At 35.3% G+C, this 15,416-nt stretch overlaps 1 protein-coding gene across 1 annotated transcript in view; it reads left to right on the top strand.

Annotated features, from left to right (window-relative positions):
• Positions 1 to 11,616: 11,616 nt before the first annotated feature.
• cplx2b (complexin 2b) overlaps positions 11,617 to 15,416 on the top strand; it is a 40,587-nt gene continuing 36,787 nt past the window's right edge. Inside the window, exon 1 of the mRNA XM_073820808.1 lies at positions 11,617 to 11,701. The gene's annotated coding sequence lies outside the window, so the exon portion shown is untranslated. The remainder of the gene's footprint in view (positions 11,702 to 15,416) is intronic.

The raw sequence follows: 15,416 nt of genomic DNA on the forward strand, positions 1-15,416 counted from the left end.
AAAAACCTTCAGGATATAGTTCTTGTGTGTAAGAGAGCTACTGAAGTGGAGATTTTATTAGGAGAAAAAAAACTCATTTTGAGAAAACGGCCATTAAAAATATGTATTGTAATTGAAATCTATTGACACAAATAGATAAAGTGCTATAAAAGAAACACCTAATGGTGTATTTTGGGTGTTTTCATTTCACTAGTCTGAAAATACACCATGAAAACTCAAAATCCTAAAATCTCCCCTTAAAGTTGTTCAAATGAAGTGCTTAGAAATACAGATTACTAATCAAAAGTTCAAAATCAAAAAGTTTTCCTATATTTACAAAATATCTTAATGGAACATGATCTTTACTTAATATCCTTTTTGGCTATTGCTACAAATATACCCATGCTACTTAAAACTTGGTTTTGGTTTTGGGGTCCAGAGTCACAAATGATATAAACTCCTATAATAAAGGGTGTGCACAATATTATGTCTAATCTCTGTATATAGGCATAAAGCTCATTCTGATTCTTATTCTAATTTAAGATTAAATATTTCAATGTTGCTTCAGATACACTAGGCGGCGCTGTTTCATTATGTCAGGAAAATTTGTAATGGCATTATGGAAATGTAAAGAAAAACTAGATCCACTAGATGGTGACACTGTATCTAAAACAAACCTGTGAGTCCACTTTTCTAAGTGGCATAATTGTTGAGGGCTCATGAGCTGAAAAAAAGGACAGCTCTTGGTTAAAAACAACATGATTTTCTCTAAAGATATTTGACACCGCAGGGAAAGTTCTCTCAACGAAATAGCTACAGGAAAAATATCAACAAAATGTAAATTTATCAAGTTGATTTTCAAGTATATTGATCTAAAATCGCTGCTGGGCAGACCCAACATGGGTGAAGTTGTAACAACAAACAGTTTCTTGTGTTTATATTGTGGCAAATACAACATACTTATGGATGTTAAAGGAACACTCCACTTTTTTGGGGGGGGGCTCATTCTCCAACTCCCCCCGAGTTAATAAGTTGAATTTTACTGTTTTGAAATCCATTCAGCCGTTCTCCTGTTCTGGTGATATCACTTTTAGCATAGCTTAGCATAGATCATTGAATCCTATTAGACCAATAGCATCACGTTCAAAAATGATCAACGAGTTTCTGTATTTGTCCTCTTTAAAACATTACTCTTCTGTAGTTATATTGTGTACTAATACCGGCGGAAAATGTAAATCTGATTTTCTAGGTTGATAAGATTAGGAACTACACTTCCATTCCGGCGTAATAGTCAAGGAAGTTTGCTGCCGTACCATGGCTGAAGCAGGCGCAGTAATATCACGCAGCACATGTGTAAATGCTAACCTAGCTGGGAACTCATTTCAGGCGCTGCGTCATATTACTCCGCCTGCTGCATCCATATTAGAGTGCAGATCGGGCCGCATTTTTCTGTCCGAGCCCGGCCCGCGTCCGACAGAGCAGTAACCAAACCCGACCCGAGCCCGACAAGCATTAAGATATTTATGTCCGAGCCGGATCCCAGCCCGACACAGTTAAAATCTCTTTTTTTTTTCTCATATAATGACACATGCACTTTTTTTGTGTGGAAAGCCCGCTTTTATTAAGCAACTGTAGGAAAGCGTTCAGAAATGTCAACAGATGAGAGCATCAGTGCACACTGGGCAAAAAGCGCCGTTATAACACAGGCGCACTATCGCGCTGATGTGAACGAGTCCGACCCGAACCCGAGCATCCTTTCTAAATATCTGTCCGAACCCGGCCCGTCGGGTTCCGTCGGGCTCGGCTCGGGTATCCATCCTCTAATCCATATTACGGCAGCAAACTTCCTTAACTATTACGCCAGAATGGGAGTGTAGTTCCTAATCTTATCGGCCTAGAAAATCGCTTTACAGCTTTACATTTTCCGCCGGTATTAGTACTCAATATAACTACAGAAGAGACAAGTTTTAAATAGGACAAATATCGAAAATCGTTGGTCATTTTTGAACGCGATGCTATTGGTCTAACAGGATTCAATGATCTATGCTAAGCTATGCTAAAAGTGATATCGCCAGAACAGGAGAACGGCTGAATGGATTACAAAACGGTAAAACTCAACTTATTAACTCGGGGGGGGAGTTGGAGAATGAGCCCTTTTTCCAAAAAAAAAAAAAAGTGGAGTGTTCCTTTAATATTTATTAATATTTTAGTGGACAAGTAAAGGAAATGTCATATGAAAATCACGTCTTTTCAGTCCCTAGTTTTGGTGTGGTAATGGAAAAAGCAAAAACTGTACCCAGTCCACCCTATTTGGCCAAACACAAACGCCTTTTGTTCCTCAGATAGTTTTTTGCACTCTTCTACTAGATTTGTTATAACGTTTGTCAGTCTTTAAAGAACCATCTCTATCTTACCTTTTCAAATTCTGAGAAACCTTTTTTTGCAACAAAGAACCTTTTGTGAAACAGAAAGGTTCTTCAGATGTTAAAGGTTCTTTATGGAACTATTTAGACAAAAATGCTTCTTCTATGGCACCTTGAAGCACCTTTATTTTTAAGAGTGTACTCTAATTACATGTAAGCTACTAAAATTTTGTAGATTACATGTAACCGATTACTACCCAGCACTGCCTAAAATCATGTTTCAGTCACATTTAAACAGCTTGCTTTAAACATGACCTGACCTTTCGAGCACAGTGCCAGATTTCTCGCAGATGCAGCAAAAGGTCTCCTGCTTTTATGTACAGCCAGTGGAGTGATAGATGAGGTTTAAGTGAAACAGCTGAGGGCACAGGCAGCATCTAAAGCACCGGTCTGATTGTGTCTCCCTCACTGCGGTTGAATGGGCTCCACTAAAAAGTGTTGCTTTTTCCCCCTACAATCAAGTCAAGTCAATCAAGTCATAAAGGTGCTGCCAAAAACCCTTTTAGTGATGTTTCGATAATTATATGCTATTATATACTGTTTGTATATTATGTTTCTGTTTTCAAAAGAAAATCCATCTGTGTTCGTTATTTGGCTTTAGCTGTGTTCACACCAAAAGAGAAAATAAAGTTTAATATATCAAAAGTAATACTTAAGTGTTACTAAAAAAAAAAAAGAATCAATTAAAACAGCTCTAGACAGACCGCCTTTGCTTTTAAATATGAAATATTCATACTTTTAGATTAAATGATGACTCAGACGTGGGGGTTGCATATGCAGCATACATTTGGTCTATTTTTGTTGTTTATCTTGTTAATTTATTTGCGTGAATGAATATTGACTACTTCACATGTCACTAAGTCTGACGTGAAACAGGCTAATAAAGACGGATGTCCTGCTCATCGCGATCCTGCTTGTTTTTTTTCCAGGCTTTTGTACAAAAGAGGTGATGTGCTCTGAGATATCAGACCATCATGTAAATATTATTTCCTGTTGTGACTGATTTCTATGGTAAGCACAATGTTCAGCTCTAAAGCAATATGTTGCATGTTTTTAACAGGTTTGCTGGTGAGATATTCTACTTGTGGGCTTTTCATGTGCGTCATGAATTATGGTTTATTGTTGTTGGGTGAAAAGAAATGTGCATGCCATATGCTCTTCTTTGATAACAATTGAAAAAGCCTGTAGCACAACGTACTTAACAGCTATTCTCATTTGCATTTGTCTTTATTGTAGTAGTGATGATAACATGGAAACACTTTACAATAAGGCTCACTTGTTAATTTTGCTTAACTACAGTTAACATGAACTAAGAATGAACAAAACTTCTGCAGCATTTATTAAGCTTAGCTACTGTTAATTTCAGCATTTCAACCAGTCTTAAATGTGGGTATATTTGTAGCAATAGCCAACAATACATCGTATTAAGTAAAGATCATGTTTCATGAAGACATTTTGTAAATGTTCTACCGTAAATATATTAAAATGTAATTTTTGATTAGTAATATGCATTGCAAAGAACCTAATTTGGACTACTTTAAAGGCAATTTTCTCAATATTTAGATTTTTTGCACCTTCAGATTCCAGATTTTTAAATAGTTGTATCTCTTCAAAATATTGTCCTATCCCAACAAACCATACATCAATGTAAAGCTTTTTTTTTTTTAATTCAGCTTCCAGATGATGTATAAATCTCAATTTTAGATTTATAGCTGGTTGTGTGGTCCAGGGTCACATATATATTTTTTATTTATATTTTGTTGAATATTATATTAATAAGAAACTTCCAAAAATAATAATAACAAACCCATGTAATAAAAAAAGTGTAAACCTTCAAGAACATTTATTTAAAACATCTGGAATTGCAGAACATAATTATTTTAATCATTATTTTTTTTATATATGTTATTATTTTAGATATAATTGATCATTTTTATACATATTCAAATATTTAATTAAACTAATTTAAATTGCATAAATTCTAAACATAGTAACAATTATTTATATTAATGAATAAAAATGAATAATAAGCTATTGTTATTATTATTACACTAGTTTATTTAGTTTAATTATTATTAGAACAGTATTTATTTATTATTTTATTGTTTATTATTTATTTATTTCTAGTTTTGTTGAATATTATATAAATAAAAAACTTCCAAATTAATAATAACAAACCCCTGTAATAAAAAAAAAAGTGTAAACCTTCAAGAACATTTATTTAAAACTTCTGGAATTGCAGAACATAATTATTTTAATTATTATTACTTATTTTATTTTATTCTTTACTTTAATGATATTATTATTTTAGATATAATTTATAATTTATTATAACATATTTAAATATTTAATTAAACTCATTTAAATTATAAGTAACGATTATTAGTATTAATGAATAAAAACTAATAATAACTTATTATTATAACTATTACACTAGTTTATTTAGTTTAATTATTATTTATTCATTTATTATTTTATTGTATTTTATTTATTTATTTTATTATTTTATTGTATTTTTTTGGTTGTTGGTTGGATTTTGTTTGTTTGTTTTTGTTTTTGGATCGAAACTGGACTCTGAAACATTTGTCCACTGAGCCACAAGCTGTTAACCTGGAGCTCTGGACAAATTGGTGTTGGTGTTGTTGGCAGCCGAATGCACACAAGACATTAATCTGACCAAATAAGACATGGAACTTTCTCTTAATCTAATTTCTCTACAGACATTCGAACACGTCATACAGTAGCTTGCCTAATTAAATTGCATTCAGTTGTTTTCAGCGAATACTCTGTACACAGTCTCAAACAAGTGGAGCCCTTATATAGTGCTCATTATTAGTGTTTTCCTCCATAATTATATTAAACTGGCAATAATACATTTGTTAAGAGATTGCAGTCATATTATATTTTCATCAACTCAGCCTCCACATACAGCCTTTGGTTAATGTTTTGGAGCTCAGGTACAGTGAAGCTAAAAAGAAATTACAAATGCAGTTACAGTGCCTTCCGAAATTATTCATACCCCTTCATTTTTTTTCACATTTTGTTATGTTGCTGCCTTATGTTAAACTACTTTAAATTAGTTTTACCTTTTTTTCCCCACATCAATCTACACTCCCTACTCCATAATGGCAAGGCAAAAAATACGTTTTTAACATTTGTGCAAATTTATTAAAAATAAAAAACTGAAAAAAACCTGTTGCATCAGTATTCATACTCTTTTCTGGGACGCTCGAAATTTAGCTCAGGAGCATTCACATTGCTTCTAGATTTCACTACACTTCGAGTGGAGTTAAACTGTGGCAAATTCATTTGAATGAGTATGATTTAAAAAGGCACACACTTCTCAGAAAAGGTCTAAAAGCAGAAAATGCATATCAGAGCAAAAACCAAGTCCTGAGGTCAAGATAACTGCCTGTAGCGCTCAGTGACAGACTTGCATTAAGACAATGATCTAGGGAAGAGCTCTATTGAAGGTTCACAGAAGCATTATCCATAATAAAAGACGATTGGAACAACTAGGACTCTAGAAAACGTCTGCCAGCCCCCATCCAAGCTGACAGAGTTTGAGAGGTGAAAAGGTGAGGCAAAGAATGGCAGATAATTGCCAAATGCAGATGTGCAAAGCTTGTCACATCATACCCAAAAAGACTTGAGGCTGTAAAGGTATTTCAACTATGTACTGAGTTATACTTATTTCAGTGTTTTATTTTTAATACATTTGTAAAATTTGCAGATCTAGTTTTTGCTATGTCATTATTATGGAGTGTAAATTGATGTGGGGGAAACTAATTTATAGCAGTTTAACATAATGCTGCAACAAAACAAAATGCGAAAAAATGGGGTATGAATACTTTTGCAAGGCACTGTATTAATCATTTGGTGAAGTTTTTGTATCTTTAATTTTCTTTTTTAATATTGCATTTATTTCATTTTTATTTATGACAAATAAGAACAATTCTATTTTTTCTATCCCTATAAGCTGAAATGAGCTCAATGATTTTTTTTTCTATAACAGCTGTTCATTTCACCCTCATGCACTCTGACACTTTCCAGAAAGGTCGTGTCCTGTAGTTTGACCTTGAAATGAATCTGCTTTGGTGACATAATAGAAGAGCAACCTCCAGTATGGATTTCTTGTCTCTAAAGGGTCCCTGACGGCTCACTCCGTGTCATATTAGGACGATGATTTCATTGTGGCTCCCATTACAGCTCTCTAAACTTCATTGTTCTCTGGTTGCAGACGTGATGTCATAAAACCGGTCTTAAAAGGTGCAGCTCTGTGAAATCAGACCCCATATGGCTGCTGCATGTTCTGCTTTGTTTGAACTGATTGTGTTGCTCAGTATAGCCTGAGCACCTGTCAGTAATATTTGTTCAGGTACAGGAGGTAATGAGGGATCAGTAATCACCGTACACAACACTTACAGCAAGATCCTGCTGACCTTCAGAATGGAAAAACACTGCGCAGTAAAGTCTAAAATAGCTGAATGCACATAATGCCACATTGCTGAAAGGTAGTGTCACTGAATATTGTCATTTGTGTTTGTGAATTGTTTGTGTTCAACACAATTTCAGCACTGTTGCTTGTTTGTTTCTGTACAGTGAGAGTGGGCATGTGGCTAAAGAAGACAAGCTATTAGAGCAGAACAGCAAAATAGGAACTATGGCCATTTTAACAGAGCGACAACAGCATTTAAATAAGGGAGTGAATCCTAAATGATCATTTTGTATATGTACGAAAAATAAAACTTATGTGTACAAGCTTAATTATTTTGTTTCCTGCTAGCTAAATTTCACACACATAAACAAAAAATACAGTATGGCTCTAAATCTCTCTTTTCTTTATTCAGACTTAATCTGAAACAAGTATATGGAAATTATCCAAAGCTCTTTTAATCCTTAAGAAGTCAAAACTGCAATTCTTTAATCATCCTATGCATCCTCCTAAGGTATAAATGTATTACTTTTTTTGTTATCCTGTCAACACATCCCTTACAAAAATGAACCACGTTTTACTACGGGGAAAAAGGGTAACCACAAATAAACCATGCTTTTTCTACATTAACTGTAGTTTAACAAATGTATTTGTAGTAAAACTTGTTATACAAATGGTAATCAAATACGGCAAAAACAAAAAAGGTAAGGCCTATTTTTTTTTTAGGCCGGAAGGGATTTGTATCTGTGTTTGGGGCTACTTGACATCTTTCTTTGTTTTGTTTTATATAACTACCTTAATGGTTTGCTATTTTGTACTGTTTTATTTAAAAAAGACATCAGAAAAAAAGAGTTGTTTGTTTCTGTTGTATATAAAGAGTTGTATTCTCCGGTAAGTTCCGATCGGAATCAAATGATTTGCGATCATAAGACCCTCTCTGAATCAAATGATTCGCAATCCAAAGTTTGGATCTGAATTAAATCGCGAAACCACTCTGAAGATTCCATCTAAATCAAATGATTCACGATCCGAAGTCCCGATCTGAATCAAACCGCGAAACCACTCCGAAGATCCCACCTAAATCAAATGATTCGCGGTCCAAATCCTAACTAAATCAAATGATTTGCTATCCCACACCAAAGTCCCGCTCTGAATCATGATTTGCAAACCCACTCTAAAGTTCTGATCTAAATCAAATGATTCGCGATCCGAAGTCCCGATCGGAATTAAATGATTCGCTAACGTGCTTCGAAGTCCTGCACTGAATCAAATGATTCGCAAACCCGCACCGAAGTCCTGATCTGAATCAATTATTCGTGATACGCTCTCCAAAGTTCTGATCTGAATCAAATGATTCGCGATCATAAGTCCCTCTATGAATCAAATGATTCCCAATCCAAAGTTTTGATCTGAATCAAATCGTGAAACCACTCTGAAGATTCCATCTAAATCAAATGATTCACGATCCGAAGTCCCGATCTGAATCAAATCGTGAAACCACTCTGAAGATTCCATCTAAATCAAATGATTCACGATCCGAAGTCCCGATCTGAATCAAATCGTGAAACCACTCTGAAGATTCCATCTAAATCGAATGATTCACGATCCGAAGTCCCGATCTGAATCAAATCGTGAAACCACTCTGAAGATTCCATCTAAATCGAATGATTCACGATCCGAAGTCCCGATCTGAATCAAATGATTTGCGATCTGAATCAAATCGCAAAACCACTCTGAAGATCCCATCTAAATCAAATGATTCGCAGTCAAAATCCGATCTAACTGAAATGATTTGCTATCCCACTCCAAAGTCACGCTCTGAATCATGATTTGCAAACCCACTCTAAAGTTCTGATCTAAATCAAATGATTCGCGATCCGAAGTCCCGATCGGAATTAAATGATTCGCTAACGTGCTTCGAAGTCCTGCACTGAATCAAATGATTCGCAAACCCGCACCGAAGTCCTGATCTGAATCAATTATTCGTGATACGCTCTCCAAAGTTCTGATCTGAATCAAATGATTAGCGATCATAAGTCCCTCTATGAATCAAATGATTCCCAATCCAAAGTTTTGATCTGAATCAAATCGTGAAACCACTCTGAAGATTCCATCTAAATTGAATGATTCACGATCCGAAGTCCCGATCTGAATCAAATGATTTGCGATCTGAATCAAATCGCAAAACCACTCTGAAGATTCCATCTAAATCGAATGATTCACGATCCGAAGTCCCGATCTGAATCAAATCGTGAAACCACTCTGAAGATTCCATCTAAATCGAATGATTCACGATCCGAAGTCCCGATCTGAATCAAATCGTGAAACCACTCTGAAGATTCCATCTAAATCGAATGATTCACGATCCGAAGTCCCGATCTGAATCAAATCGTGAAACCACTCTGAAGATTCCATCTAAATCGAATGATTCACGATCCGAAGTCCCGATCTGAATCAAATCGTGAAACCACTCTGAAGATTCCATCTAAATCAAATGATTCACGATCCGAAGTCCCGATCTGAATCAAATGATTTGCGATCTGAATCAAATCGCAAAACCACTCTGAAGATCCCATCTAAATCAAATGATTCGCAGTCCAAATCCGATCTAACTGAAATGATTTGCTATCCCACTCCAAAGTCACGCTCTGAATCATGATTTGCAAACCCACTCTAAAGTTCTGATCTAAATCAAATGATTCGCGATCCGATGTCCCGATCTGAATGAAATATTCGCTAACGTGCTTTGAAGTCCTGCTCTGAATCAAATGATTCGCAATCCAAAGTTTTGATCTGAATCAAATCGCAAAACCACTCTGAAGATTCCATCTAAATCAAATGATTCGCGATCCGATGTCCCGATCTGAATGAAATATTCGCTAACGTGCTTTGAAGTCCTGCTCTGAATCAAATGATTTGCGAACCCGCACCGAAGTCCTGATCTGAATCAATTATTCGTGATACGCTCTCTGAAGTTCTGATTTAAATCAAATGATTCACAATCCGAAGTCCAAATCTGTATAAAATGATACGCGATTCACAATCCAAAGTTCTGATCTAAATCAAATGATTCGCCAAACCACTAAGAAGTTTCAATCTAAATCAAATGATTCACGATCTAAAGTCCTGATCTGAATCAATTATTTGCGTTACATGCTTCGAAGTTCCGATCCAAATCAAATGATTTGTGAACCCGCACCGGAGTCCTGATCTGAATCAATGATTCACAAACTACCTTAATGGTTTGATATTTTGTACTGTTTAATTTTTTAAAAAACATCAAAAAAAAATAATAAACTCGCTACATGCTCCAAATGTTTGATCGGAATCAAAATGATTCGCGAAACTGCTCCGAATCCAATCTAAATGAAATGATTCGCAATCCAAAGTTCCATTCTGAATCAGAGTAAATTGAATCAGGCTTAGAGAAAAGTAAACTCAGGTCTGTACAGTAGACCACAGAAGAAAAAATGTCAACTCTCAGCAATAAAAAAAGGAAAGCAAATGTTAGATTATTTTGAGCAATTTTTGCTTATTAGTATGGATGAATTGAATCATCGAAGGTCGTCAGCAAAGACATCGGTTAATAAAATGGGATTAAATACATAAAGGATATCTGTATTATTTAACATATTTAATTATTGCAGGTTTGCATTGAATTTCACTGTTTTGAGGAAAACGGTATCTGTTTTTTTGTGAGTGAGAATTTTTTTGCATGTTCACATTTATTCTAGAACTAAAGTAACATCTTACAGTTTCTCTCAACAAGGGGACAGGAGCTTTTAATCAATAAATGGGGGGGGGGGGGGGGGGGGGGGATGGTGTTACTTATTTGAAAAAGTAACTCAGATATTTTCTTGTCAGTTAAAAAGTAATGCGTTATAGGCTTTTATAAAGGGGTTTGTTCATATATAGTTTACTTGAGTTTATACAACATTTTATTCCACCAAAAATGAAAAAATAAATAAATAAATAGTGTTTTCTGTCTATTCTAAGTTTTTTCCCGAATTATGGAGTGACGAAATGAGATACCCAAAATCCCCTCTGTAAACAAATTTGACTCTAATATGTCAAAAATTTAAAAACTGACTTCAGTGTTTAGATTTTTGTACTAGAAATGTATGCAAATTAGTACATATTCCATTAAATAATGCCTCATTTAAACCTAACATTTTAGAGAACTTGTAATACAAAAAATGTTTGCAATTATCAATGCAATCAATCAACTGGGTAAGCTGATAATTATGTTAATTTTTTTTACCCTATTCACCTGCAGTGTCTTGCCTTAAATTTTTAAACAGTGCTTAAAAATGGTAAATTCCAATGTTTTTAAATCGCAGCTTAATTTTCTAGTTTTAAAACGAAAATCACACAAATTGTATGCTATTTAGCTAAATGACTCTAAACAAAACACCTAAGTTTGATTTTGATATATAGGTAGCTATAATTAAAGCATAATGACAGTATAGTGTTCTGCAGATGTGCGGAAGCGGCGTTCTGTTGCTATGACTACCCCCTCAGGCGAACGCGACGCGTCAGTTCGCTGGCGTCTTTTCGGCGACGCGCTCTGACTGACTAACTTCTAAATCTAACTTTGGTGTTTAGTAAAACCCTTGAAAACACGTACATATCCTCGTGTTTAAAAACAATAGTGCGCACCTTGTGTTTGGACTTCCTATGGGGGGTTACAGACCTCCTCAAAACGATGTAGGAGCGGTTCTTGATGGAAGAGGGGCGGGCGAGGGAGAATCTGACAAGAGAGGGAGGGAGGGGGCGATTCGATACGGAGCAGCACACATCAGACGCTGAATTCAAAGCAGTCAGGACCACAGAGCCGCCAACCTCGCTCTATCGCATCGCGGAGGTTTGTAAATGTTCGCTCCTCGCATGCTCTCTTTTCTCCATCCATTTGCTCAGACTCGGTTGAATGCTGCATGTTGCTGGTGCTGAACGCTGCCATGGTGCAAACTCGCCGATGGAGAGGGTTGGGCACGCAGGGTAAGGCGTGATCTGCCAGTTTCAGCTCCATGTTTGTGAGAAAAGGGCGAGTGAAATGGGAGAGCTGCCTGCCAGGTGCCTTGAGATGCCTTGTGCGTTTTGCAAGTTAGCGGTAGAGACAGACGCGCATGATGAGGGAAAGAGAGAGAGACGACAGTATGCGCAGGTGCAGCAGTTGATGAATCTGTCAGCTGATGGACTGCATGATTGCATTGTATACCGGAGGAGAGAGCAAGGCCGAAAACAGCTGAATGGGATGCATGATCCTACTGTTGATCTTTTCTGATAGTGGGTTTGAGCTTCTCTGATGCATGTGTGGAAACCATCTCATCCTAGAATTGCCTTGAGCTCCAGTACAGTATGTAGCAGAGCCTGGTATATAGGAAAGATCATTCCTTATATATGCTCTTACTGTCCATTGTATTGGCTTATTATGTAATTCTTCAAACTGAAATTCTTATATCATCTATCTCTCCTGTTCTAAATGAAATGGAATGAAAATGTAGGATATATCTATCATTTTTGATAATGGTTCATAAGTACCATGAGCACAGACAGCATATTGTTTCTAAATCATATTCTGTTGTTGAAATTAACCTCTTGATTTTTTTAATGTGAATGTTAACCAATATGTGACCGTGGACTACAAAACCAGACATAAGGGTTATTTTTTTTAAATTGAGATTGACTTAAAAAGCTGAAAGCTGAGAAATAAGCTTTCCATTGATGTATGGTTTGTTATGATGACATTATTTGGCCGAAATACAAGTATTTGAAAATCTGGAATCTGAGGGGGCAAAAAAATCTAAATATTGAGACAATCATCTTTGAAATGGTCCAAATGAAGTTCTTAGAAATGCATATTACTATTTACAAAATATCTTCATACAACATGATCTTTACTTAATATCCTAAAGAAAAATATATCATTTTGACCCATATTTTTCAGTTTTCAGTTTATCATGTACACATTTTTTATTTATTTTTTTATGTTCGTATGTGGAGTTGCTTAGACCCTGAACTTAAGTAATGCAATATTTGAATGTCATGTCATCAAGATGAAGTTCAGTTTATAATCAGTTCTCATGAGATTAAAGTCTGGAAACCTGAAACTTCAGTCTTACTAATTGTGACCCTGGACCGCAAAACCAGTCATAAGGGATAATTTTTTTATTTTATTTTTAAATGTATACATTATCTGAAAGAATAATAAGCATTAAAAAAGCTTTCTATTGATGTATGGTTTGTTATGATTCTGAGGGTGCAAAAAACCTAAATACTGAGAAAATTGCCTTTAGAGTTGTCCAAATGAATTACTTAGCCATGCATATTACTAATCAAAAATTACATTTTGAAATATTGATGGTAGAAAATTGACTAAATATCTTTACTGAACATGATTTTTGGCATAAATAATGTATTGTTGGCTATTGCTACAAATATACCCATGCTACTTAAGACTAAAATTATGTTTTGAGCTGTTCAAATGGATTTTGCACGCAGCTCTGCTGTTCTTATACGCGTGAGACAGTAACTCTCGCTTTCAAAAGAATTCCCCCGGATTGGACATAGCAAATGCACATTACTATTTCTTACTTTTGGCCCCAGGCAAGAATGGGAATTAGGTCTAACCCTTGGCCATTATTCATGTGCTGTCTCTGAGAGACTGAGAGTGAAAGGAGAGATAAAAGAAGCGAAAGAGAGAAAGGATGTATAGTAGCGGAACTGATAGGATCATGTTTTTCTGCTTCACAAAAACTAGTAAAAACTTGATTTGGATCGGCTATGCTGCTTGATGTTTATTAGATCTTATAGCAGCCATATTGTCATGCAACCTTTCAAAAGAAGAGTACAGTGTATTCACTACTTTGTTGATTGTTGTTATGAGTCTAAATGATATGCATGTGTATGTGATTATTGTGGACAGTATTTTAAGGAATGGTTCACCCAGACATTAAAATATGTCATGTTTTGAGCTTGTTTTTTTAATCAAATTTGCAGAAATGTGTCATTCTCTTACTTGGTCACCAAATGATCCTCTGCAGTGAATGGGTGCCGCCAGAATGAGAGTCCAAACAGCTGATAAAAACATTACAATAATCCACAAGTAACACCACTCCAGTCCATCAATTAACATCTTATAAAGAAAGAAAGCTCATGTTTTTAATAAGCAATTCCATTATTACGCCTTTTTTAACAATTCAAACAATTGCTTCTGGCTAATGCATGTCCTCATCCATAATATGTGACCCTGGACCACAAAACCAGTCAAAAGGGTCCATTTTAAAATTCAGATTTATACATCATCTGAAAGCTTAATAATAATATTTGGCTGAGATTTATTTTAAAATATGTAATCTGAGCATGCAAAAAAGCAAATAAATCTAAATATTAAGAAAATCACCTTTAAAGTTGTCCAAATGAAGTTCTTATTAATGCATATTACTAATCAAAAATTAAGTTTTGATATATTTATGGTAGGAAATTTACAAAATATCTTCATGATACATGATATTTACTTAATATCCTAATAATTTTTGTACATAAAATAAAAATCGTAATTTTGATCCATACAATGCATTTTTGCCTATTGCTATAAATATATCTGTGCTAAGACTGGTTTTGTGGTCCAGCAGGGTCACATATTGCTTTCTCCAGTGAAAAAAACTAGAGAGAAATATGTGAAAACAGTCTGAAAACAGATCTAAATATATGTGGGTGAATTTTTATTTGAGACGCCAACAGGAAATGGACTTTCACACTGGAGTAAGTTAGTTATTCTAACTTCTAACCAGTTATTCTGGATCATGAACCAGAAAGTTAAAGCTAAAATGCATTAATGATGTTTTTTTTTTCTTACAAACATGCAGTTTTATGCTTTAATTGACCATACTAATTGATGTACTGGAGTGGTGTGGATTATTGTGATGTTCTGGACTATCATTCTGACGGCACCCATTCACTGCAGAGGATCCATTGCTGAGCAAGTGATGTAATACTACATTTCTCCAAATCTATTTGTAATAGAATTGTGTTTCTTGTGCTACTGTTGTGTATTGTATAGATTTGGACATTTGGTCTGTCTACCAATAGCCATTTAAAATAAAATTTTAAACGTACTTTATAACCAAACCCGGAAGAAGTTGTGATTCATCCCTCTTTAAGTCAGTCACACGGACACATCTGTCCTCCAGCGCGAGTGGAAGGAGTGTCTTAGTGAGGTGTTATTGGTGACAGGTGTGGAGTGGCGGTTTTGAAGCCTCTGCTGTGTGTTTGGTGCTGAGAGTCGTCAGGAGAGGTCTAGCTGCAGGGGAGAAATCAAGTGCTGAATTATTTATAGCTGTGTCCAAACCTCCATCAAATTGCATTGTGAGCTTTTATGATCATATTCCTTTTTGCAAGCTATGCTTCTGTTATCGCCATTGAAATGCTCTAGAATAAAACGGGTGCAGAGTGACAGATTACCATGATAATAAACTGTTTGATGAAATTAGAGACAGAACTTGACAGAAGTAGACTTAATTCATATGGTCAGACTGGAGAATTTTGTGAACCAGACGTACGTGTTACTGAGTCAAGCT

Source organism: Garra rufa, chromosome 16 (genome assembly GCF_049309525.1).
Source record: "Garra rufa chromosome 16, GarRuf1.0, whole genome shotgun sequence".
NCBI classification, from domain to species: domain Eukaryota; kingdom Metazoa; phylum Chordata; class Actinopteri; order Cypriniformes; family Cyprinidae; genus Garra; species Garra rufa.